The sequence below is a fragment of the Choloepus didactylus genome, chromosome 12 (assembly GCF_015220235.1).
Source record: "Choloepus didactylus isolate mChoDid1 chromosome 12, mChoDid1.pri, whole genome shotgun sequence".
NCBI lineage: Eukaryota > Metazoa > Chordata > Mammalia > Pilosa > Megalonychidae > Choloepus > Choloepus didactylus.
Window position 1 is genome coordinate 57,614,840 of NC_051318.1, and position 25,571 is coordinate 57,640,410.

The window sequence follows — 25,571 nt, forward strand, 5'->3', positions numbered from 1 at the left end:
TTCATATTCATACTTCAAGAGCATCCTAAGTGGTTCCCTGCTTCCACTCTTGTCCCCATAAGTGATCTTTTTAAAAGTGACAATATTCCTCTCTACATTATTATGAGAGAGAAATCCAAACTCATGGCAGACTATAAACCTCTAGATGATTTGGTCCTATCCACCTGTATTAGTTATCTATTGCTGTGTAATAAATTACTCCAAAATGCAGTGGCTTGCAATAACATTTATTACCTCACTGTTTCTGTAGGTAATAAATTCAAATGCAGCTTAGTTGAGCCCTCTACTTCAGCAGCTCTTACTAGCTGCATTCAAGGTGTTGGAAGGGGCTGTAGTTATCTCCATGCTCGACTGATGAGGATCTGCTTCCAAACTCATTCCCATGGCTGGTGGCAGGATTCAGTTCTCCACGGGCTGTTGGTCTGATGGCCACAGTTCTTCATTGTTTCACCCTTGCCACATGGGTCTCTTCATAGGGCAGCTCAGAAATGGCAACTTGTTTCACTAGAGTGAACCAAGAAGAAGAAAAAAAGAGAGAAAGTAAGGAATTGCAGTTTTCTACCACCTGTCTCAGAATTAACCTTCCTCTGTATTCTATTTTGCTGCATTCTTTGCTGGAAGTGAATTTTTAAGTCTGGCCACCAAAAAGGGAGGGTTTTACACCAGGGCATGAAGACCAGGAGGTAGGGATCATTGGGAGCCATGCCCAACACTGCCCATCTACCACCTCTTAGACCTCATCTTCAACTCCTCTCACCTTTGTTCTCCAGGCTCCAGACATGCTGGCTCTCATCCTGTCCTTTGAGCACTCTACACTTGTTTTTAGCTTAGGGCCTGAACTATTCCTTGCCTGGAAAGCTATTTCCAAGATCATCAAGTGGCTGATTTCCTCTCATGGGTCCATGTCTCTGCTCAGATATCACAGCCTTTCCTTGAACACAAAAGCTAAAGTTGTGATCATCCCCCAGCTCCTGTCTACCCCTGTTCTGTTTTAGTTTGGACCTGGGACCAAGTGACTGCTCCAGCCAGACTCAACCCCAAGACCAAAGAATATGTCAGGCAAAGAGTTACCCATGAGTTTTAATTAGGAACTTAACAGGAGGATTCTTCCCAGTGGCCGCCAGTTGGGAAATGGAAATCAATGATCCTTGCAAACAAGAGGAAGAGAAGTGCCTCATATAGTCCAGCAGAGCCTCACAAGATTTGGTTACACAGAAGCCTCAGCTGAGTCTACTGGAAGTTGATTACCAACAGTGATTAGGCCCAATGACCTTCAAAGTCTGTGCTCTAGTCAAGGGCACTCCTGTGTGCTCAAGGCTCCACCTCTTCCCTCAGGGAATGGGGGCTCCCACCCTTTGGCTGCCACAGTGACCAAAACACAAATAATTCTTTCTTTCTGATTCTTCCTGAGGGACCACAAAACCAAACAAATAGAAAGAAAACACAAACAGCTCCAGCGCAAGATGGCTCCATGGGAACCTCTACCCAGTCTGTCTGAGGAAACGCCAAGGGACTTGTGTCCGCAGCGTCTTACAGCTCCCCAAGGTCAAAGAGACAGCAGAGGCTGAGCCCCCGATGGGTGCGAGGACCACGGTTTATCGGCCAGGCAGCTGTGCAGGGGTACCCCCACCCTTCTGGATTACTGCCGACCTCAGTGGTAGCGCCATCAGAGGCCACAGGTGGCATCCTCGGCCTCCATGGTTTCATCTTTCACCTGCTTGCCTCCATCCTGCTCTCCCACTCTTAATTCTCAAAGCAGGAAGGAGGTGGAAGACCTCTCTTCACACGGGGTCTCTTTGGACGTCTCCTCACCTACATCCTGCTCTGGACCTTCCTCTTTAGCATGGTGCCCGGCTACTGAAATGGGAGCTGGGGATGAGACCCTAAGCCTCAGAGAGATTAAATGCCTCTGCCCGAGGAGTCACAGCTAGGAAGAGGCAGAACTGAGATTCATATGCTGGTCTCTTAATTACACTCGCTCTATTGTAGTGCTATCTTCTCACAACTAGCTGTCTCTTCCATAATAAAAAAATAAATTAAAGCTCATTTTTCTAGAATATTTCTAGCAAAGATTAAACATAGACTGTTGGGACATTTAAGCTGAACTTTGGGTTTTGTTAGAATGTAAATGCCTTTATATGCCAATCCATGATCCCTTCTTTTCATTCAGCATGAATGAATAAAACACATTCATTTAATCAGGAAATAAATATCATTGCATTAGAGCTAACAATAGTGAAAAAGTTGCTTGTGGAATTTATAGTCTTAGCTGGGAAAACCGCATTACCTCATTTCACAAATACTTAAATTATGATAACTGCTATGAACAGAGTTCATAGAAGCCCCAACGTATGGAGGTCAAGCAAAGCTTCCTTGAGGAAAAAACATTTCATCCAAGACATGAAGGTTAAATTAGAAGCAAGTAGTGTAAGAAAAGAGTTACTTGCAGGAAGGGGATGTATTAAGTTTGTTTGGTGAGAAGGATTTTGGTATCTTGAGAGTAAAAGGAGGATACGAGAAGAGATTGTGAGGTAGACCTGGACCAGCTCACGGAAGGCCATAATGTTGCCGGCTCACTGATAGAGGCCGGGCTCCTACCAGAGAGGAGTCTTACTCCAGGTTCAGGGTCCCACCAAGAAGGAATTCACAGACGGGGCAGGCCAGAGGTCAAGTGATACCAAGGCTTTATTTGAGATGTTACTGAGGGAACCATCAGGCTGGAGTCTCAGAGCAAAGAGACTGCTCCTTAGCTCAAGCAGAATTATAGCTCAGGCAGTGTAAACATACAACTCAGGATAGCGCACAACAAAGCATATCAGGTACAGTAGACTCAAGAAAGAAACTCAAGCAAGAATCGCCCCAGTGAGGTCAGTCTTGGTCTTTTATTGGTCAGAGGGAGAGGGCTTAGACACTTGGTGTTTTAGGATTGGCTGATTTTTATGCAAATAAGGGACTGTACTGTGGTCAAATGGGGGACCAGCTAAGAGTGACTTGTCATTGGTTCAACTGAAGGCCATTTTGGTTGGTGCTTGCATTCTTGGCTATCTTGATTGGTCCAGTGAGGGTGGTTCAGGATTGGCTCATTTCCAATCCTAGTCCTGTGCCCCCCTTTCTGCCAGCCCAAGGTTCCCTATTCTAGGCTGCCTGAATAGTGGAAGTGTGGACTTCATTCTAAGAGCAGAGGGGAAGCCTTTGGAAGTGTTAGGAGTGATGTGATCAGATTTGGATTTTTTAAAAAGAATCAATTTTAGATCAGAAGAGGACCTGAAAGCCTGAATCCAAGCCTCCTTTTACAGAGAGTAGGTGGCCTGTGGCCCATCATCCAATGCAATGATATTTATTTCTAAAAGCAGAAATGGATCTGGAACCCAGGCCTCCTGAATTCCACTTTTGATTCTGGACTACCTTTGCACATGAGGCCAAGGAGCTAAGGCCACAGCTTTGCCTCCCTCTCCTAAAGGTCTTCTCCAAACCCTGTCTCTGCCCATCACTGAGGATCCTCACATTTATGGTTTGCACATAAACACTCATTCCAGCCTCCCACAGTCCTCTCTCAGCATCTTCTCTGAGTGGGAAGGGAGGGTTTATTCCTGATACAGAGTAAGGAAGAAGTAGAGAGGGGTGAACCATGAGGGAGGAGAGACAAGGATGGGGGATAAGTGAGTTGACTTACTCAGCCAGTTCCCTCTTGTTGGGCACTAAGTTTGTTTGAAATGTTCATTATAAAAAACATTGCAATCAAGGTCTTCACATCATATTATTTTTGAGGGAATTGAATAAGCCCCTAGGGCAAAGGGTAAAAACTTGATACCAAATGCTGTCCAGAGTTTAATCAGATTATACTTATTGAATGAAAAGTACCAGTTGAAAGAAAGAAAGAAAGAACAAAAGAAAGAAAGAAAGAAAGATAGAGAAAGAAAGAAAGAAAGAAAGAAAGAAAGAAAGAAAGAAAGAAAGAAAGAAAGAAAGAAAGAAAGAAAGAAAGAAGGAAAGAAAGAAAACATAAACAACAGAGAGAACTGGCCAGGTAAACGGGAAGATAGAATGAGTTCCCCAAAGTTGTAAAACATCAGATAAATTAAAAGCATCCAGTGTTCCCCTTCTACCTGATCATGAAACTAATGTTGACTTCTGATGCAACTTTGGACCTGATTGGACCCTGTGCAGCTATACAGAAAGAAATAAGAATGTAGTGAACACATTTCAGGATGTTGTTTCCTAACAAAATAACTGCAAAGAAAAAAGATTACTTTTTTAACCTTTAATTTTCCATTTGTTCCTAAAGAACAATTAAACATGTAAAAAAATTGCAAAAGGCTGATTGTTGGAGTAGAGGTGTTGGTATATGTGCTGCAAACTAGGAATAATTTCAATGGAAACAAGTACATCTCTGGGAAACAGGCACTAGATACTTAAAGCAGAGAGGAATCAAGAAAGTTTGGTTAGCTATGAGAGGAAGTTCTTTACTTAATGGCAAGTCAGAGCATGCAGAGAAATAAAAACTATTTCATAAGATTTGTATAACAACTCCTAGCAAACTGAAAGAAGTATTTGACCATGATCTATGTACTTCCCAAAACAGTGACTGTGTGATTACAGTACACACCCAATATTGATAAGGATGTTTTTATTACCCAGGTACTCAATTTCAAAAAGGTTCACATTTCACTTGCAGAATTAAAGACAAGACTTAAACAAAATAATTTTTTGTTTTGGTTGTCCTTTTTGAATGTTGGCATGAGAGTGAGGCTGGTTATGAAATGTCAATATGCTGCTTGCCCTGAGTGATAACTGAACTGGATGGCCTCACTGTGGTTACTGGCCTACAACAAAGTCCACAACAAGGTGTATTAATCCTTGAAAGATATGGAGCCACGGGATATCCTCCAGGACTTGCAAAACTCTGCTGTGAAACAGCAAGGACTGTTTTAAGTGGTATGTGCAGTTTTTGTTTCCCAACCAAGTCTCTTAGGACAAAATGCAGACTTGTCATTGCTATGAATTGTCTACCCACTCAAACTTTCAGGACAAAGCACTCAAGAGACTTTATGAGAGCAAATTTACTTTTTTTCCATTATAATTTCAGTCACAGAATTGGTAGGTGAACTCAAGGGAACATTTTGACCAAACATAAAGACAAAAACAAAAATCAGGAAAATCTGAATTATATTTTTTCCTATGTCCTAAAGGCAAATTCCTCTGACAAAGTGAATCAAACATTCCTAAATTTAAAAACGAAAACTAGGTGGGGGGTGGGAAGGAAAGGTATACCATACCCTTTGAAAGAAAGACAAAATATCATTAAGAGTTCCTTAAGTTAGTTTATAAATTTAACTTAATTTTAATAATAATACAAATGGGACTTTTAATTCAATAAACTAAATGAAAAATAAAATTAAAATGTAAAAGAAAACAGTAAAAATACCTACAAAATTTGACACAATAATGGAGGTCAGGAGGTCTAGCCCTGCTAGATATTAAAACAATTATTATGCACAGTATGATACCATTATTACAAACAGTATGAACAAGCAGATAGACCAATAGAACAGAACAGAAATTCAGAAATAAGTGTGAAGACATTTAATAATTGGTAAAAGTGACAATGGAGAAAAGGTAGATTATTCAAGAAAAGGTATTGGCACAACTAGCCATGAGGGCAGGGGGTGAGGTTGGGAAGGAACTTACACTAAAAGAAATTTCATGGAACAATGTTTTACTGTGAAAATTAAACATTAAGAACATTAAAAAAAATATTGAAAAAACTTTTAAAATAATCATTGGGCAGGAAAGATCTTTCCAATATTGATGCAAAATCTAGAAGTCATAAAGTAAGACTTTAAATTTGATGACATAATAAAACATTTCTACATGGCAAAAAAAAAAGCATAAAGTCAAAATGCCAAAAACAAACTGAGAATAATGTTTGTGATGCATAAAAAAGTCTAATTTCTCTAATACAGAGAGCTTTAAGAAATTGTTAAGAAAAGACAAGTAAAAAAAAAAGGATAGAAAGAGAAAAGTCACAGAAGAGTAAATACAAATGTTTCTTAAAAATTTGAAAAGATCATCATTCAAAGAATAATTTTTAAATATTAATTAAAATTAATTAATAATTTCAGTTTCCCAGGCTGCTTAAGCAAATACCATGAAATGGATCAAATTAAACACTGGGAATTTATTAGCTTATGGTTTTGAAGTCAAAAGAAAATCCAAATTAAGACATCGTCAAAGTGATGCTTTCTTCCAGAAGACTGGCTGCCGGTGATCCTTGGCTCCTCTGCCACATGGCAAGGCTGGTGGTGGCATCTCCTGGTCTGTCCCCTCTCCCAGGTTCTGTTTCAGCTTCTTGCTTCTGTAGTTCGCTCTCTCTCCCCCCTCCTCTCTCTTTCTCCCTCTCTCTCTCTCTCTTCTCTCCATTATAAAGGATCCCAGTAAGAGGATTAATGCCCATCCTGAATGAGGTGGGTCACCTTATCAAAAGGTGCTACTTACAATAGGTTTACACCTACCAGAGTGGATTAGATTCAAGAACATGTTTTTCTGGGGTACATACAGCTTCAAACCACCATATATACTTACATACCACTTTTCATCTACCCAATTAGCAAAGATTGAGAAGTTTGATAATGTGCTGTGATGGCAAGTGTACAGTGAACCAGGCATCGACATTGCTGCTGGTGGGAGTGTAAATGGTCCAACCTCTATGGAGAACAATTGACAGTATCTATCAACATTTTAAATGCACCTACCTCTGACCCAGACATTCCACCTCTAGGTATTTATCCTATGGAAACACTTGCACATATGCAAAGGTGAAACAGAACCTGGGAGAGAAGGGAGAGACCAGGAGATGCTACTGCCAGCCTTGCCATGTGGCAGAGGAGCCAAGGATCACCGGCAACCAGTCTTCTGGAAGAAAGCATTTATGTAAAGGTCATCAGGTATCAAAATACCATTTATGTAAAGTTTATCAGCAAAGGTTTGGAAATTGCCATCAACATGCCATTAGGTAAAATGAACAAGTCATTAAAGCCATGGCAGACAGTCTTGATTGCCTATTCAATAATATTCTTCTATTTTGCTAACAGGCGCCATTTTGCTAGGCCCCCACTCTCAACCCTCTCCTCTGCCCAGAAGATAAATCTTGAAGAGATTAAATCAATCATAGTCATTCCATTCACCTTATGAGTGATTGTTGGAATACAATAAAATATCCAGACCATTTATTGCCTGTGGGGAAGAAACTGAGTGGTGGGGATGTAGGCGCAGAAGGGAGATTTACTTTTCACAAAATACTCTTTTGAACTTTTTGAATTTCATACCATGGGCATTTAGATATGAAATAAAAAGACATTAAATTTCTAAATAATATCATCACATTTTTAATCAAACTGAGGCATACAAATTTTTCTTAAGTTTTAAAGGCAGAGGTAGAAATAAAACTTAAGTCCAAAGTGCCCTAACTATGGTTAGGGTATCTATAGTTTTTGGGTATGTGGGTCCCTGTTATTTGTTTTAATATCATCTCTCCCCCAGTGAAAGAGCAGGATAACCATCTAATGACTATAAAATCAGGCACACATGGGTACGATTTCTGTCTCCACCACCTCTTACCAACTGTATGACTTTAGGCAGGTAACTTATCTGAACCTCAGTTTATTAATTATCAAACAGGATAATAGTGAAACATCAGGGTTATGAGAATTTAATTAGTTTATATAAGGTAATGTAGACAAGCCCTTAGCCCGGTGCTGAGCTCTAATGAGACCCTAGTAGATGCTGGTTGTTGTAATCTGCTCATTTAATTAAGTAGATTTAAATTAATTTTGGTTCAGTATTGAGGAATTTTGCAGGATCCCTTGAAATAATCAAAAAGAAATACTGTTAGGAATCATAAAACTAAAATTGAGATAACTCCTGTTGAATTGCAGAAAAAGGGTATTCTAGGCAGTGCTTTTCACACTTTAACACACATAGAAATCACCCAGGGATTCTGTTTCTGTAGGTGGGGAGTCCTTTTTAATAAGCTTCTAGGAGAAGCCGCTGCTGGTGTGCAGGCCGCGCTTTGAGCAACAAGGATTATGATGTTTTTCAACCTTATCTGAAGCAAGGAATCAGCTGGGCTTCACCTTCAAAGATTCTGATTTACTTATTCTGGGCTGTAGCCTGGGCTTGGGCATTTTTAGAGTTCCCCAAGGAGATTCTAATGTGCAGCCAAGGTTGAAAGCTGCTGGTGTGGACTCTTCATTTAATCATCTCCTCAAAACGGAGTCTCGGTTGTCAACGTAAGAGGTTTTGAGGGCTTATCATTTCCCCCATAGATTATAAATTTAATCAAAACGAGAAAGATTATTTTTTTATTTTTTAACCTCTGATTTCTGTCTTCCCCTTTCTCTTCTTAAGGTGCCTGGTGCCTAGTAGAATCTCAGGCATCACCACTGATTAACGGGCTGTTTAAACTGCAATCTGACACGGCAGCTGAAGCCTCCCGTGTAAGGGTGCTCCTCCGCAGGCCGTAAAGCTGCTTATCGAGCACCTCCATCGGGGCGGCCGTCTCCCACACAGCTGTTGCTCCTCCTACGGGCAGAGATTCAGAAACTGCTTCCGCTCCTGGCGACAGTAGTATTCTTCCCTCTTGTTGTTCTTTTCCTCCCATTTGTTTTCAGCTTTTAATGGATTAAGTAACGGTGCACATAAAACAGTGCCCAGAGCAGTTGACTATTTCATTTTGTTTTCTTTTGTTTTGTTTTGTTTTCTGACAGAAAGGAATGTGATGTAGTAGAAGCGCAGAGCATGGGATTTGAGGCCAGGACGTGGGGTCAAATCCTGACCTGCCACTTACCATTGGGCGTCTCTTAGTGTCATAGCTTTGCCTCAATTTCCTAATCCATAAAGTGGGTGATGATAACACAAGGTTGTTAGGATAACGAGATCAAGTGTGTGAAAAGCACTTTAAAATGTAAAGCAGTTTTCAAGTATTATTATAATTAAGAAAGGAATAAAGGAAAACATTATATAACTAATTAAATACAGTAATCACTTAGCATTGCCCATTTAGGAGAGTAATAATTTCCCTTGAGTTTTTTCTTTCTTGTTTTCCTCATTTTTCAGATCCTTCCTCCTTGTTTAAAGGTTATCTTGTTTACCTTCATTCCCAACATTATTACAAGGACTAAGATTTGTCATCTAAACTTGAAATATTCCTTTTCCCACTGAATTCTTCCAAAAGAAGACATGATAGAAAAGGCAAAATGAAGGAAACCGATAGTTTCTGCTCATTCGCTCATTTTTCCAGTGTGTGTCGAGATGCTGTGTGAATGTCTGTGATTGAAGAGCTGTAATGTCCAGCACAGACATTGGTGGAGTTTAAATCTAGCAGGGAAATGTGGTAAATGATATGAGGGGATGATAGAATTAGCAGGGGGTCCACATAGTTAAGGGCTGGAAAAGCCCACTGGGAGAACATGAACCTTCAGGAATTAGCCAGCCCGAGCGAGGCTGGGCAAGGGTGGTGCCCAGGCAGAGAGAAAGGGAAGGTCTGGGTGAGAGAGAGCACGGTTGGTTAGAAGAATTGAAAGTTCATTGTGCCTGGACAGTATGAGAGGGAAAGTGGTGAGAGCGGATACTGGAAAGTAAACACTAGCCAGAAGCCCTGGAAAGCCTGTCTGGGGATTTGGATTTTATCCTAAAGGCACTGGGAAGTCATTAAAAAGATTTGACACAGGAAGAGTGACCTAATCAGAATTCTAGGATTTTTGTTTTGTTTGTTTCTGTTCTGTTTGTCTGGTTGCAGTGGGGAGCTCACATTTGAGGGGAGAAGGAACACGTCAACGAGAACAGATGCAATAGTTTAGAGGTGAGAAAATGGTGACCTGGTCTTGTGTTACAACAAATGGGGTTGGAGAGACACAGAAGTGAGCAAATCTTGTAAACACAAATCTGATCCCGTCACACATGATAGCATCATGCTCAAAACTCTTCAAACTTTCCCCATTGGTTTTAGGATAAAATATCAAAATTCGTCACAAGGCTTAAAGGTCCTTTGCGTTCTGGCTCCCATCCTTCACTTTCACCCTGGCCCTCCCTATTCCTCGTATGTGCCAAACTCTTTGAACCATCACCCAAACCTGCCTAGAAACTTGGTACAGATCTTCACTCTGTGGTTCATTGCTATATTCCAAGAGCAATAAACGACTGAATTGAGTGATTTAAGAGATATTGGGGAGGTAAAGTCAATAGGGTTTAGAGGGGAGAATGATAAGGGGACATCAAGGATGACACAAAGGTTTCCAGCTTAAGTAACTGGGTGGTTGGGGAAACAGAGAAGATGAGATCAATTTGGCTTACGTTGAGTTTGAAGATGTTGCAGGTTATCCTAGAGTAGATGCTAAATTGGCAATAGGATGTAAGTACTTAACATATGCCAGATTCTGTGCTAGGCACTTTCACATGTGTTATCTCATGTAATTAAAGCCAACATAGACAGAAACAATTAACTATATGCCCTAATTTTAAACTAGGCTTTACACTAATTACTTTAATCCAGACTATGAATAGCCTCACACCTATTCATCTAGTAAAATGAGCAATTGAGCCTGGAGTTAAAAACCCTCTCAAGATTTGAATCATTTATTCCCTACGGCACAATGATGGGAAGACAAACCGAATAAGTCTCCCTGCATGGTGAATAACTTCATTCCCACAGAACAGTTTTAGCCTGCCCTGCCCTAGTCTTTTTCATGAGGAATCATAAGCCCAAGAGGGGTAGAGAGGAAACTATCCTATCATCCCTACCACCAACAGCACTCATCACTCCACATTACATTTTAAACAACTTCTGTAGGCACTCTCCCTTCCTGCTTCCAGCAAGATATTGAAAGCCAAAGTTCCTGGTAACCTATGAAGTATTTCTTTTACCCAGTTAATATATTTTATGCATCTTTGTTATACGTCTAGGTGCAACATTATGCATTTAGAAATGCATTTTCACTGCATCCTTCAAACCTTCAGACTCTAAGCCCTTCAGCACAAGCTCTTTGCTCCATAATATTTTAGAACAGTGTTTCTCAAAATCAGCTCTGTAGCCAAGCACCTTGGAAACACCAGGGCTGCTTGTTTAAAACACAGGACTTGGCCCTTAACTCTGAATGACTAAGTCAGCATTTTTCAGATGAGGCCCAGGAATCTGCATGTTCAAAAAGCTGCCCAGGTGACATTTATATACACTGAGGTGTGAGAATTTGGATTTTTTAAAAACGCAGGTAATTCTCATTGCACATCCTGCTATATCTAAGATGAGATATGAAATACCTCCTCAGAGAACACTAATGTACCAGTAGAATAAATACTGCAGTAACTACATAAAGATTTGAATCACCAACTAAAAACAAAACAAGAGACAGTATGAGCACTCTAAATTGGGCTTCACGGAAGAAGTTTTAAAAAGATTTTACCCACCTATCGCTGCCACTAGAGCTGTTGCTGAAGAACTTGATTACAAATATTTTACATGGAACCACTAAATAGCAGATAAGTATTCACTGATTAAAAAGAAATAAGTGAATTGGAGGTTTAAAAAAGCAAAGGGGATGCTTTACTAGTAAGGTATTTTATTGGAAGTAGGGAAACTTCACATTACAAAGTAATTCCAAGGTTATAAGTTTTTTGTTTTTATATTTTGTTTTTGTTTTGTCCATTTGTTTGCCTTTGGTTAAGTATTTTTCAAAGAAGTTCCCTAAAAGGAATGGCAGGATTGTTTCATGGAATTAAACTCGCATTTATTGCCCACCAACCTTTGTTTGTATACATTATATATACATATATATACATGTATATAAAATAAATATATTTAATTCTCAACCCAAACAGGTATATTGCAGTGTTGTTAAAACTTTTTTGTGCTCCAAGACAAAGAAATACTATTAATTGGAAGATGCTGAAGTATTATATGAGACTAGATCTCAGCTTCAGTTTATAACCCATATTTTTTTAAATTTGAAAAAGAGAAGAAAAAATCATTTCAGTGAATATTTTTCATTCACAAAGCTGCAGTCTTTTTTTTTTTTTTTTAATTTGGATACCAAAAGGTTAATTGTTAAGAACTTTTCTTTGGCAAAATGAATAAAAAATTCTATTATCCATTAATTAAACGTAGGTAAGAAGTAACTGACAGTGAACAGAAGAGAGATACATATTATGCATGCAAGGAAAATTAAAACTTGGGATGTTAAGGGGGGGCTGTGCTTTGATGTACAAAAGAACCATTGTTAACGGGACAAAACCTCCCTAGTATGGAACAGAGATAAAAAGGAAGGAGTTCCTAGCAGATCAAGGTCAACTGAGATATATGAATAACATAAATGCTATTAATCTAGTACTGCATGAATCACAGGAGTTCAGCAGGGTATGGTTCTGTGGCAGAGTTCATGGCAGGAGTGTTTTATGTCACTTTGTATTAGATAATGAGCATATTCATCAAGGATTCCTAAATACCATCCAAAGTGGCATAGAAGAGCTTTAAGGAGCTTGAGAGAACAAATCAAAGAACTAGATCTGAGGCTCAGAAAGGTAATAGGGATGTTCAAGCGGTGCACTGAGCTAAGATATTTGCAGGCATCCATACAATCTCACTCGGCAGGAAATAGCGTGAGAAAGGATTTCTTAGTCGGATGGCTAGCAGCTTATTATGTCTAATGTCACCTCCCTCATTATGTCCTAGTTTAATAGTTTCAAAAGATGCAAAGAGTAATATATTAAAACACTCTATGCTGGAAAACATAAGTGGAATTCTTTTCCACTTATGACTGAATCAAAATATAAAATTAGCCATTTCTTCTTACTTCAGGGAAACAGTATAAAATCACTGTGTAAGTATGATTCTCCTTTAGATTCAAATCTAAATGTTGGGGACCCCTTTGATCCAATTGTTATTAAAATATGTGTGTGTATAGGTTTATATTCCAGATCCACACCTTTCAAAAGCACAATTATGAAGAATTGAAAACAGGGAAAATCACAGGGAAAGGAGAAGAAAAGCAAGGAGAACTGAGAAGAAAACAGAGGACTGGCAATAGTAGACTAAGGCAGCAGAAGAAAAGAAGAAAAGAAAGCAAAGAAAAAAGGAGAAGAGAGAAAGTGAAAGTAAGGAAATAACAGAAATATTGGTTTTTTAAAAAGTACACTATAAAGTAAACCTCTTTAGGTGAAAAGACTGCATTTCCCTCAGTTCAGTGAGTCACAGACTCATAAATTCACTGAAAAATCATAAAAAGCAAGCACCCTAGAAAACTGTTGGCCCATCATTGATGTCTTAATTTGAATGCAACTGGCAACATACACTAGTTCCTATCACTTAGGCCCCATTTCAACTTTATTTATTCATTTATTAATGAATAGTCATTAAGTGTCTTGAATAGGCATTGAGGTACTGCAGCGAATAAGACAGAAATGATTCATGCCTTCATAAAGCTTGTTGTTTTAAGATTATTTTGGTGTTTGTAATAGGTTGAACAGTGTCCCTGAAAAAGTTATGACCACCAAAAACCTCAGAAAGTGACCTTATTTTGGGTCTTTGCAGAAGTCATTAGTTAAGAGTATCAAATGAGATCATCCTGGATTAGGGTGGGCCCTAAATCCAACGACTAGTGTTTTTATAAGAAGAGGGGAGGACAAAGAGAGCCACGATGAGAACAAGGTGATGTGGAGTTGGAGACAGTGATTGGGGTAATGTGTCTACTAGCTAAGAACACCAAGACCACCTTTAGACACTAGGAGAGAGCCTGGAACAGTTTCTCCTACAGAGTCTCCAGAAGGAACCAGTCCTACTAACACATTGATTTAAGACTTCTGGCCCACTGAACTGTGAGAAAATAAATTTCTGTTGTTTTAAGCCACGAAGTTTGTGGTAATTTGTAATGAAAGCCCTAGGAAACTAATATAATGGTGAACAGAGTTCATGCAAAACTCAGCCCCCAGACTAAAGTCTTCCTTATCACATGGTGCCCTGAGCATGTGAGTGACTTGAGAAAACAAGGACATAGATGTAGCCCTGTCTTTAACAAAATCTTCCATAAAGGGCCTGAAGAATGAGGATGGGGGCACTAACATATGCATAGAATGTTAGACTGGACGTTGAGATAATCTAGAGTTATCCAGCTCATTTTTTTCTTATTTTTCTTTTATTTAAGCAGCTGTAGTTTTCTAGAAAAGTCATGCAGAAAGTACAGAGTTCTGATATTACCCCTCCCCCCCTGCCATGCCATGCACACAGTTTTCCCTATCATTACCATCTGTATTATAGGGATCTGGCTGGCAATCAGAAATGGGCTTCTCTGCAAGTTGTTGTTCTGTTGAGGAAGCCTTGTGTAATGGATTGAAGGAACCCGGTTGACCCAGAGACTCACTTCTTGACCCTTTAGTGATTACTCACATGAAGCTTGAACCTCTCAAAACTCCTGGAGTCTTTGAATTGCTGCATATATTTGATTTTTAAATAGTAAAGCTGAATTGGGTGTGAGGATGGGAAATGAAGGGTGCACTCAGTGGTGGAGTGAAGAAGAGGAGACAAAGTTTACCACCAGAGGGGTTTCCGGTGAGTTGCAGTAGGGTGTCAAGCCCAGACACAAAGTGTGGAAAGCAAGTAAATGAATTCCCATATGGATCTAATTAATATTCCTTTATTTTTATTCATCAGAGTTCAGGGGACAAAGTGGCAAAGGGGGCTTTCGGAGTTTCAATTCCCCCTCCAATCTTTCTCTGCCCCATACCCTTATTAAGTTACAAATTAAAGAATTGATAAAATTAAGACAAGCCTCTCATTTCTTAATTCAGTTTGCTTTCTTTGATCTTTTCTCTCACTTCTCCTTCCCCAGCGCCCTCCATGGACACAGACTCTTCCCTTAAGGTGCCTTAAAAGCTATGTGCACACCCTACTTCCCTGCTAGCATGGGGTCTGTCCCTGAGGCAACAGCTCCTGGGACCTAGAGAAGCATAAAGGAAACTGAGGTGGAACCCAGCTTTCTCCACTGGCAGCATTAAGCAGTCTTGAAAGGAGGGGAAAACTCCAACCCTGACAGGTGCACACATGCACTTCATTGGAACAGACGGATGAAAGGCTCTGTTGGTCACGTTTATGCTATGTGTGTCTTGCCAGGCTACAAACAAAGAAAAGGATTTTTACCCTCTCCATCCCCTCCCATAATTACCTTTAGTGGTGAAGCAGTTAATGTGGTACGCCTCCTCTTGGCTGGGAGTTTTCATTTCTTATTGGCACCGTTTTATCCCTGGAGACAATAGCAGATTGTTTCTGGTGTGCGCAGAAGGATCTTGTTCTGGCAGGCAGGCTTCCAGTCAACAAGCTTAACATCCTCTGCAAAGAACGTGCATGTGCCTTGTTTGAACCTGACTTTCAAGTGTCTGTTTATAAAGACAATCATTCTAATCACAACCTGCAACGGCATTAGGAACTTTCACAAAACTGAAATGAAAAACGCTCTTAAGAGACTGAGGGAGAAGCCCGGGCAAAGGAGGAAGCCCGAAAGGGTAGTGGAGGGGGAGGCTGCTACCAAAATCCTTGGATCCAAAAGCTCCTGACCTCAGACTCTCTTCGTATTACCTGATTAGAAAAAAGCCCTTCTTTTCCTCATACCTCTGACCTGGTTAACAGCCTTAAAACATCTATATTGGGAAATCTTAGCCACAGCAATCACCCCATATTATGAGCTTTCCTGGCAGGAAGTGAAGGAACTTAAAGCAATGCAGATCTCCCTACTGGGGCCTGAGGTTCTACCCCAAAGGCAGCAACGACCGCCTTAAGCCATAGTTCCTCCCCGACCAGATGCCAACTCTGTTGTCCCCAAGAGCCAGGGGAAAAGCCTCACGTGGATGTCCTCAACCAGAGGCTCTCGGGGGACAAGAAATGTGAACTAAGAGAAACCATTAAGAAGACATTTGTATAGTTACAGTAAGCATGAAGCATTTGATCTACCATGTCTCAAAAACTTACATGAAGTAGAGAGATTTTATAGACAAGGAAAAAACTTATCAAGGTAAAACAAGGTCACACAGTAAATGATAAAGCTGGTTACTGACATCAGGTTTCCAGGAGAAAACTAACATGCAGAAGTATTTCAAATAATTTATGTAGAAACTCTGCCCTCAAAGAGATGGAGCCAAGCTCCCCACTCCCTAAGTGTGGGCTGCGCACAGCAACTTCCTTCCAAAGAGTACAGTCTGGAAAGGGATGAAAGAAGGTTTCTTCACAGTGGAGAAACCTGACAAACACCATCTCAGTCAGGTGATCAAGGTCAACATCAACAGTCATAAATTATGTTGATAGTATGTATCCTTGATATGAAATAAGGAAAGTGGCACTTCACCTCTGTGATCCTCCTCCCCAAAACCCATTAGTCCAGCCTGATCAGGAGAAAAACATCAGAAAGAGCCCAATTGACGGACATTCTACAAAATGCCCGACCATTACTCCTCAAAACTGTCAAGGTCTTTAAAAACAAGGAACATCTGTGAAACTGTCACAGCCAAGAGGAGCCTAAGGCAATGTGACAATTAAATGCAATGTGATATTCTAGATGGGGCCCCGGAACAGATAAAAGGGCATTAGGTGAAAACTAAGGAAATCTGAATAAACTCTGGATTTCAATTAATAATGATGTTGGTGCTTTAATGCTTTAATAAAATATATCAGTTTTAGTGTTTTAAATTATAATGAATGTACCATGCTAGTGTAAGATATTAATAATAGAGGAAACCATGCTGGATGTATGAGAACTTTCTGTAGTATCATAATTTTTCTTTAAATCTAAAATTATTCTAAAATTAAAAGTATACCTTAATAAAAGAAAATCAGTTTTACTAATCCTAACCTCAAATCTTTCCCTAACAGCACACAGTTCTGCCTCTTGTAAAGGAAGCATTTTCTGGGAAGGTCTGTAATTTGGTTAATGCCTACTTCCCCCACCAGACTCTAAACTCTAAGAGGACAAGAACCAAGCCTATTTTTGCTGAGCATTAGATCCCTAGCACCTTGCATGGTTCTTGGCACACATTAGGAACTCAATAAATATTTGCTTGATGAGTGAAACTAGGCCTGGGTGTGTTTAGAACTGGCTGTGTAAATACATTAAATTCAAAAATTCAATCCTAGGTTAGAAAGGATGCTGAAATGTTTAAAATATCAAAATAAGAAAATTGGCTCCCAGAGCCAGTTCCAACAGATAAAGTGTTAACTCAGATGGTGAGGCTCAAAATGGATTTTTAAGAATAAAGCACACACTAGAGCAAGGTTAGAAACATGAGTTAGAAACCACATGACCAAAAAAAAAAAAAAAAAAAAAAAGAGGAATAGAAGATTCAATGAAATGTCCTGACTTCAAGATACAAACAGTGCAATATCAGGAATGTCCTCATAGAAATACAACTTTCATTTACAGGGTCACAAGTTATTCTTTCACTCTCCCTGCCTCCTTTATTCACAATATTGTACACAGTTTGACATTCCATAAAGAAAGAATACAAAAGATTAAAATATTTAAAGAATAGACAATAGCCCTATGAGGAAAAGTTTAAAAGTTGAGACAGTTTACCCAGAAAAAGACTAATAAGTGACTCAAGTAAAGTTAATATATAACAAGTTGTTGTAAGAAGGTAAGTGACCACTTCTGTGCCTTAAGGAAGACCAGGCAGGAGGAAATGAGCTTAAACTGCAATAAGCCTTTATTATCAGAAACTTTGTCGTTTATGCAAGGAATCACCTTTAAAATAGAATGGCCAACTGCTGGTCTATATGTCCTACGAGAGAAGCAGCATGGCCCTCACGACTCTTGATTACACCCTTATCAATCTACAATTACATCATTCGACCTTGTCTTGACTCTACACATAAACAAAATGATGGCCACAATGACCAAACAAACCACAACCTTTGTGAGAACAGGAACCGTTACTGATTTATTTACCTCTCTCCTCAGTACCTAGCTTTAGTGCCTGGCAGTCAGTGCTCAATGGATATTTGTTTAACAAACAGATAAGTAAATCAATCTTGAATCATGGGAAAGATGGCCAAATACATCTGCACTTTCAGACAGGAGAACGTGAAGTGGAGGCACAGGAACAAAAGAATGTTGTTGTCATTGATTTCTGTTCAGTCATCTAAAAGATTGACCTATTCAGTCATCTATTCTGTTCAATCATCTAAACTCATCTTAAACAGACACTCTAAAGAAAAGCCTAGGAGAAAGCATTAACACAGTGCCTGACACACAACAGGCCCTGTGGCAGATTAGAATGACCACACTTATGTATTATTCCATGCCACCTGCTCTTCTTACAAAGTGATATTATCACACTTGCATTGGGGTCTATGTTCCCATCCTTTGAACCTGGAGAGAACTTGTAACTGTTCCAAGCAATAGAATGTAGCAAAACGGATGCTGCATGACTCCCGAGGCTAGGCCATACAAGGCAATATGGCTTCTGCCTGTCTCTCTTTCTCAAGACACTTACCCTTGGAGCCAAGACACCATGTTAGGAGGAAGCTCTTGCCCCATGGAGAGCCATAAGTGGATGACATCAATATCAAATTCTAGACGTCTGATTGAAGGTGCCTTCAGATGATTCCAGTCCCCAGCCTTCCAGACTTCCCACAGAGGCCCCAGACATTGTAAGCAGAGATAAGCTGTCTCTCCTATGTTCTGCCTGGATTCCTGACCCACAGAAATTGTAAAAGATAATATATGACAATTATGGTTTTAAACCACTAAGTTGGGGTAATTTGTTACACAGCAATAGGTAATACAGATACTTACTAAATGTTAGCTTAATTGGCTTGAATACTCCCAGATCAGCTAGAAAATTTGTATGCCTATTCCTATGTGTCTGGAACAGAATTAGGCACGAGGAACAGACATGGCCACTCCTTTCTACTAGCTTCCTGTCAAGAGAAGTAGACACAAAGTAAAAAGTTATTTAAGAATAATATGATCTATTTTATTTATTGTACCAGTGGATCCCTCCTAACTTGAATCACGCACTGGGGGCTGGTGACTTCCTGTAGACATCTATTTATTTGAATTGATTGGCATGTGGGCTCCTGTTGTTTCTTATAAGGATAGGATGAGAAATGTGGCTAAAGAAAGAGACAGAGGTTTTGTTTTTGGTGGGTCGAAGTTCCTGAGGAGAGGGGGAGAGATATAGAATGAGGGAGGGCACTCTATCACCCACCCCAGGTCTTAGTCTAAACATCTTTGAGTGAGGAGTAGATTGAGAAGTGGAGAGAGTGAAGTTTCTGAAACATCTTTTGGGGCTCTCAGCACAGGTGGAACTGTTTCAGGGGCCCAGGAAGTAAAGACATATTCTGCAAGGTGGCTTTGTTGTCCTAAGGGATCGGGACAGCCATTGGCAGAGGAGGGAGATATCAGGGACAGGGAGCCAGAGCAGGACGGGGTCCAAGTTGACCTGAGAACATGGGACTCACCATCACCTGGGAGACTCCTAAGTGACTCAGGGAAGCTAGAGGCAAGACGAGATCCTACCAGAGGTGCTCAGGGCTGGTGAGATGCCAGCATTATGGTAAATATGACTGGACTGGTTCTCATAGTCTGGTTGTGATAGAGGCAGGGGTGGCGTGCTGGATTGAATTATGTCCCCCAGTTTAGACATGTTCTTAACCTTGAACCGCAATCCTGTGGGTGTGGACCTATGATAAATAGGATCTCTTAATGATGTTATTTTAGTTAAGGTATGGCCCAACTGAATGAGATGGGTCTTAATCTGGATTACTAGCATCCTTTATAAGCAGTAGAAATTCACACATAAAAATGAGATAAAGACACAGGAAGGAGCAGGAAGTCAGAAGTCAACAGGAAGAGAAAGGAGAGGACATTGCCACGTGAAGGGAAAGCCAAGGAACCCAAGCATTGCTGGCCAACTGGAACACAACTGACCCTAGGAGGAAGCAAGCCTTCCAGCCTCTGAAACCATGAGCCAATAAATTCCTGTTGTTAAGCCAACCCATTGTCTAATACTTGTCATTGCAGCTAGAAACTAAGATTGGCAGGGGGTGGGGTGCTGGGACCCAGAGAAGGGGTGCTCAGTCCATCAGCCAGGCAAAGACAGAGTGGCAGGGGAGAGACACAAGCAAAGCCCGAGATGTGAAATGGCGGGCTTGGGAGTGGGGGCCAGTAAAAATTGCTCTATCATAAGATACAAGGATGGGAGGGACAGGAGATGAAGTCCAAAAGTTAAGCAGGGACTTGGCTTGATTCTCCCAATACTTGTCCTCAGACAGACTCCTGTTCTATCCTCCAGGAATACAGTGCAGAAGAAAATAGATCTTTTGCAATCAAAGCCTTTTCCCTTTGAGATTCAAGTTCTTTTCTTCTTTCTCTTTTTCCTCCTTTATTGAACCCCCACAACACAGAACTTACTGTCAATTATTTTAAAGGGAAGACCCATTATTTCCTTCACTGAAAATCATTTTCTTCACTCATTATTTTCTTCACTCAGTCATAAGTGTGACTGAGGCCACTGGATTACCTTGTGTGGGTGTAAACATTTATTCTCTCTGGTGGCTCCCAGGTTTCCTTTACTTGTGGCCTGCAGGCCCTGTAGACCCTCAGGGTTCTGTCCTGATAATTCACTCAGTCGCAGGCCTACAGGACTCTCTCTCCATCCCTAGGTTTCTTAAAGAACTGGGCCCTTGTCTTCTGTGGGCCTCAGATCTGGCGTGTTGGCCTGGGATGAATAGACTGCTTTCCCAACCTTCTGATTCCCAGCTCGGCCAGAGTCCTCTGATCTGCCACAGGCATCGGCAGCCACCAGCCCCCTTTGTTCTGGTCACACAGCCCTCCTTCCACCTGACAACCTGAATCTGCACATCCAAACTCAGTCATACCCTCGATTCCCCACCCTCAGGTTTGGAGGCACATTGGGTTAGGAAATACTTGAACTTATTTATATAACGGGTTCACATGCATGTGTGATCAAATGACTCTTTCCATTGTCCATGTGGAAGGTGAAGACCACGAGGAATTCATAAAAGGGGACCAGTCTCTCTGGCACTGTGAGCAGCATCTAACCTGAAGGATAGGATGCAGGTTGGGAACACCTTCAGCTCCTTCCTATAGCAAAGCAACATTTTATTAGCCTTTGTCTCCAAATGTGTGATCCATTCCAAGCTTCAACTTTCTCATGGCTATTTCACGTTGTTCCATATCTTTTAAAAGCCTTAGGGAGATGTTTGTAATCTCAAGAGCAATGAATTCCATGAATGCATTTACTCATATGCAAATTTGCTGCATGATGCCGATGGAGTGGGGTGGGGGTATGAGACTTCAGTAAATCATTGCAGAAATCCACAAATTTTGAATACTCCTTAAATGCTGAAAAAAAAGTGTGGAATTTTAAGTTTCTCGTGACTGGAATACTTTCAGTCATGATTAAATAATGAGCCACAAAGCAGCAAGATTCAGGCTTACTATTCTTATCAGTTTGTCCTTGATTAAATATGTACAGTACTTATATTTGTAGAGTAAATAAAATGTGCTACTTTTAGAGCAAAGCATCTATTGATCATAATCAGGGGGAAATCCTCAAAATGTTACTGCAAAATGCTATCAGTACATGGGGGCCACAGTGAGCCTTCTCCAAAAATTAGAAATCTTTTGTCCTGCAAAAATTAAACTTTGAAATCAATAGGTAATGGTTCAGAGCAGGTGTAAGCAAAGTCACCTTAAAGAAAAAGAAGTATTTGTAGCACAAGATGTGACCGTAACAAGAGAATACTTAGTTAATGTATCAAAAGATCAAGTATTATTCAAAAGGGGGTTGGTCAGTCATGGTTTAAAATTATAGCAGTGTTGGCAAATGAGACAAGAACTTTGGCCAATGGCCTTCCTTTAGAGTGTATTTGTACGTTTAGAAGGCCATGTCTCATAAGGGAGAAAGGCAGGGTATCCACTGACATTTTTTTAAACAAGTAACAATAGTTGCCACTTATTTTCAGTTTACTATGTGCCAAGCACTGAGCTAAATGTTTATCTACATCATATTATTTAATATTGATAATCCTGCCACTAGTTTACAGAGAAGGAAACTGAACGTTTTAAACTTGAGTTTAAATTTACCGCCTAAACATTTTAAACTTGAGTACAGACAGTATGTGGTGACGCTAAAGTTGAAACCCAGGTCTACCTGATTCCAAAGTACTTACTTTTTTTTTTTTTTTTATTAAATTCAGTTTTATTGAAATACATTCACACACCATACAATCATCCATGATATACAATCCACTGTCCACAGTATGATAACATAGTTATGCATTCATCACCACAATCTCTCTCTGAACATTTTCCTTACATCAGAAAGAACCAGAACAAGAATGAAAAATAAAAGTGAAAAAAGAACACCCAAATCATCCCCCCATCCCACCCCATTTGTCCTTTAGTTTTTATCCCCATTCCTCCACTCATCCATACACTAGCTAAAGGGGGTGTGATCCACAAGGTCTTCACAATCACACTGTCACCCCTTGTAATCTACATTATTATATAATTGTCTTCAGGAGTCCAGCAAAGTACTTACTTTTAACCATTATTAGGTAGACATGGGTTTCAATTTTAACATCACCACTTACCATCATTACTCACAGACACTATAACCTGACCAAGTTGACACATGTACTGATTGCCATCACTTAAAAAAAGGACCATTATATTTCCTAAAATGAAGGTCATTAGTGACCTTGACTGGAGCAGTTCAGAGTTCAACATATATGGATTCTAATTCATCTGCCTACAGAGAGGAACCACACATGAATGTGTTTTCAAGTATTATGTTTACAGCATTTGTCACTTCTCATTGAATTAACACATTTGGAGTCTGTCCTTATAGATTAGTTTTACAAGTTCAACTAATTTGAAGCCGTCATTGAAAACTGAAATTACTATTGACGTCTGGCAAAATTAGGTCTTTAAGTCTATAAGGCTAGGTCAGACTCTCGACTGATAAATTCGGTAAATTCTCCAAGATAGTAACTTTTGACCCTAAGAGGTCTCTTGGAAGATAGCATATGAACCTTTCCAAAAATACACAGCCCAAAATCTTGATATGACTGAGCATGAAACCTCAGCTTTTTTTTTCCCTTTTTTTTCCTATATTGGCCATCCAAAAGACATATAAAATTCTTGAATAAACGGAGAGAGATACAATATTCCTCTATGGGAAGCAAAATATTTGAAACATGCCAATTGTCCTTAAATCAATTTATGGATTTAAAGCTAATTTAATCAAAACATAAAAGAATTTATTTAATCAAGAAAGTTATCACATAGCTCTTCTGTAAAAAATAAGAAGGACCTATAAAAAATTTTTGGAAATCAGAGACTAGCTAAGGAGTCAGTCTCCAGGTCAAATCCTATATGTGATGGCTCAGCCCTGACCACAGGCAATTAAAGGCTTTGCCTGGCAGGCCTCATAGGCGGAAGCTCCCTCCCCACGCACACTTGGTGCACAGCCCATGCATTGCTGGGTTCTTCTCCTCCATGACAAACATTTAATCTCTCAGCAAACCCTCCAAACAATATCATGAGGTAGGTACTTTTATCATCTCAAGTCCAGAAAGGTGAAGTCATTTGCCCAACATCACACAGCAAAACACCTAAGCAGGATTTGATCTAATGTTTATCTGATACCAGAGCGCAGGATCTTAAATTGTGGCCTTATTGCATGCTGAGCACTGACCTCATTTTCCTCTGCCTCACTGCAGGCCTCCTCTCCCCTGGCCCTCAGGGCATACTCACATGCATATCTGCATTCCTGCCCTTGGGCCCACCATCTGGAGGCCTCCTTACTGGGCAGCTGAAGCATTTCCCAGGAGGGGAGAGCAGGGAAGGGAGCCTTGGTTGAGGCACTTGACTGACTGTGCTTTTTCCACTCACAGCCAACCTTCCCCACTCTCCTTCTCCTTGGCCCTCTGGGTCCATAAAAGGCAGGAGCGTTCTGTTCAGAGCTCCTCAGCAGTAAGACGATTATCCCCACCTGTGCTGAATGTCATCTGGCTCTTGCCTGGTGCCCTTAGTAAGGAAAATGGAACCCTGGATCTTTTTTTTTTTTTTTTTTTTTTGCTCTTGTCTGCACTGTCAAGGTAAGGGAATAAGGGAATAAAGATAAAGGCCCAATTGTTACTGCTGTTACCTTCTGTATGGCACATTGTCCTAACTGATCCTTTTGACACCTGGAAGCTCAGGCACTAGCACTAATAGTCATTGAAATCTATTATAAGGCTATAATAATTAAAACAGTATGGCACTAGTGTAAAAGCTAAAAGTAAGTCAATTAAGCAAATCAACAATCTGAGAAGTATCTTTGCTCACTAAATTGCATTGGGACAATTGTTTACCAGAAGCGGGAAAAATCAATTTACATCCTCACTCAAACTATACACCAAAATACATTCAATTTGGATTAAAGAATTGAATAAATATCAAACTCTAAAAATATTGAAAAAAAAAATAAAGAGCAAATATCTTCCAAATCTCTGAAGGTAGGGAGACTTTTTATTCTTAAAAGCAATGGAAGAAATTCCAAGGAAAGGGCAATAGACTTGACTACATAATAATTTCTAACTTTCTATATGAAAACAATTGGAGCAAATAATTCAGAATATATGCAGCGAGCATTTAAAAGATTTATATCTGCTGATATTTAAGTAACTCATATAAATAAATTATTTTCAAAATACTAATTGTCAGTACATAAATGGCAAAGGGATTTAGTCAAGGTCCAAAATAAGAAATAGCAAATGTATGGGGAAATACTGAAACCCATTAGTAATCAAATAAATCTAAAGCCAAATAATGTGCAGCCAAATTAGCATAGACTTTAAAGAGTTATAATTCTCAATACTGGTGAGGAGTGGGTGAAACCAAAGTCAAATTAACATAATTTTATTATCTGACTCAAATTGAAGCAGTCACTCAGATCATAGAGTGTGCTTGGGAGTGAGGGGAGAGAAAACAGTTCCTTCCACCACCCCCATTCACCTCCCCCAGTGAAATTTTCCCTACCCTTGACCTTGCTTTCTGGATCCATTCATCTCCATAGACTCTGAAAGGGATTACCTGATGCCAGTCAGGAGCAAACTGACAAACACAGCATTTGAGATGTGTGTGAGAAGCATACACATTTATTATTTTTAAATTGTAGTTTTGAATCTCTGCCTACTCTGAATTTTGGTGCCCTGGAGAAAGCACTGGTCTCTCTAATCTAGTTATGACACTGTTATATTCACAGACTCTTCTTCCAGCATTCTCAGTCTTTAGTCTCATTATACCTCACAGGAGCTCCATAAATGTATGTTGAGTGACTGACTGAATGATTGAATGGATGATACCTACCTTATGACCTGCTTCACCTTTCCATTTTCTCCCAATCCACCCTTTCCTAGCTTTCTCTTTCCCTACACAGCTTGAACTGTCTAGTTTATCACTTGAATTGCTTTCCCAGAGCTTGCCTCAATTCCCCTACCTCTCCAAACTTTGCTCAAACCCTGGTAG

At 40.0% G+C, this 25,571-nt stretch overlaps 1 long non-coding RNA gene across 1 annotated transcript; it reads right to left on the bottom strand.

The window, feature by feature from the left end:
• Positions 1 to 217: 217 nt before the first annotated feature.
• On the bottom strand, positions 218 to 15,674 carry LOC119507329. The gene is made up of 3 exons (XR_005211205.1): positions 15,617 to 15,674; positions 15,207 to 15,370; positions 218 to 504 (listed from the first exon to the last, which is right to left on the bottom strand). It is a non-coding gene; the product is annotated as an uncharacterized LOC119507329 (long non-coding RNA).
• Positions 15,675 to 25,571: the final 9,897 nt, after the last annotated feature.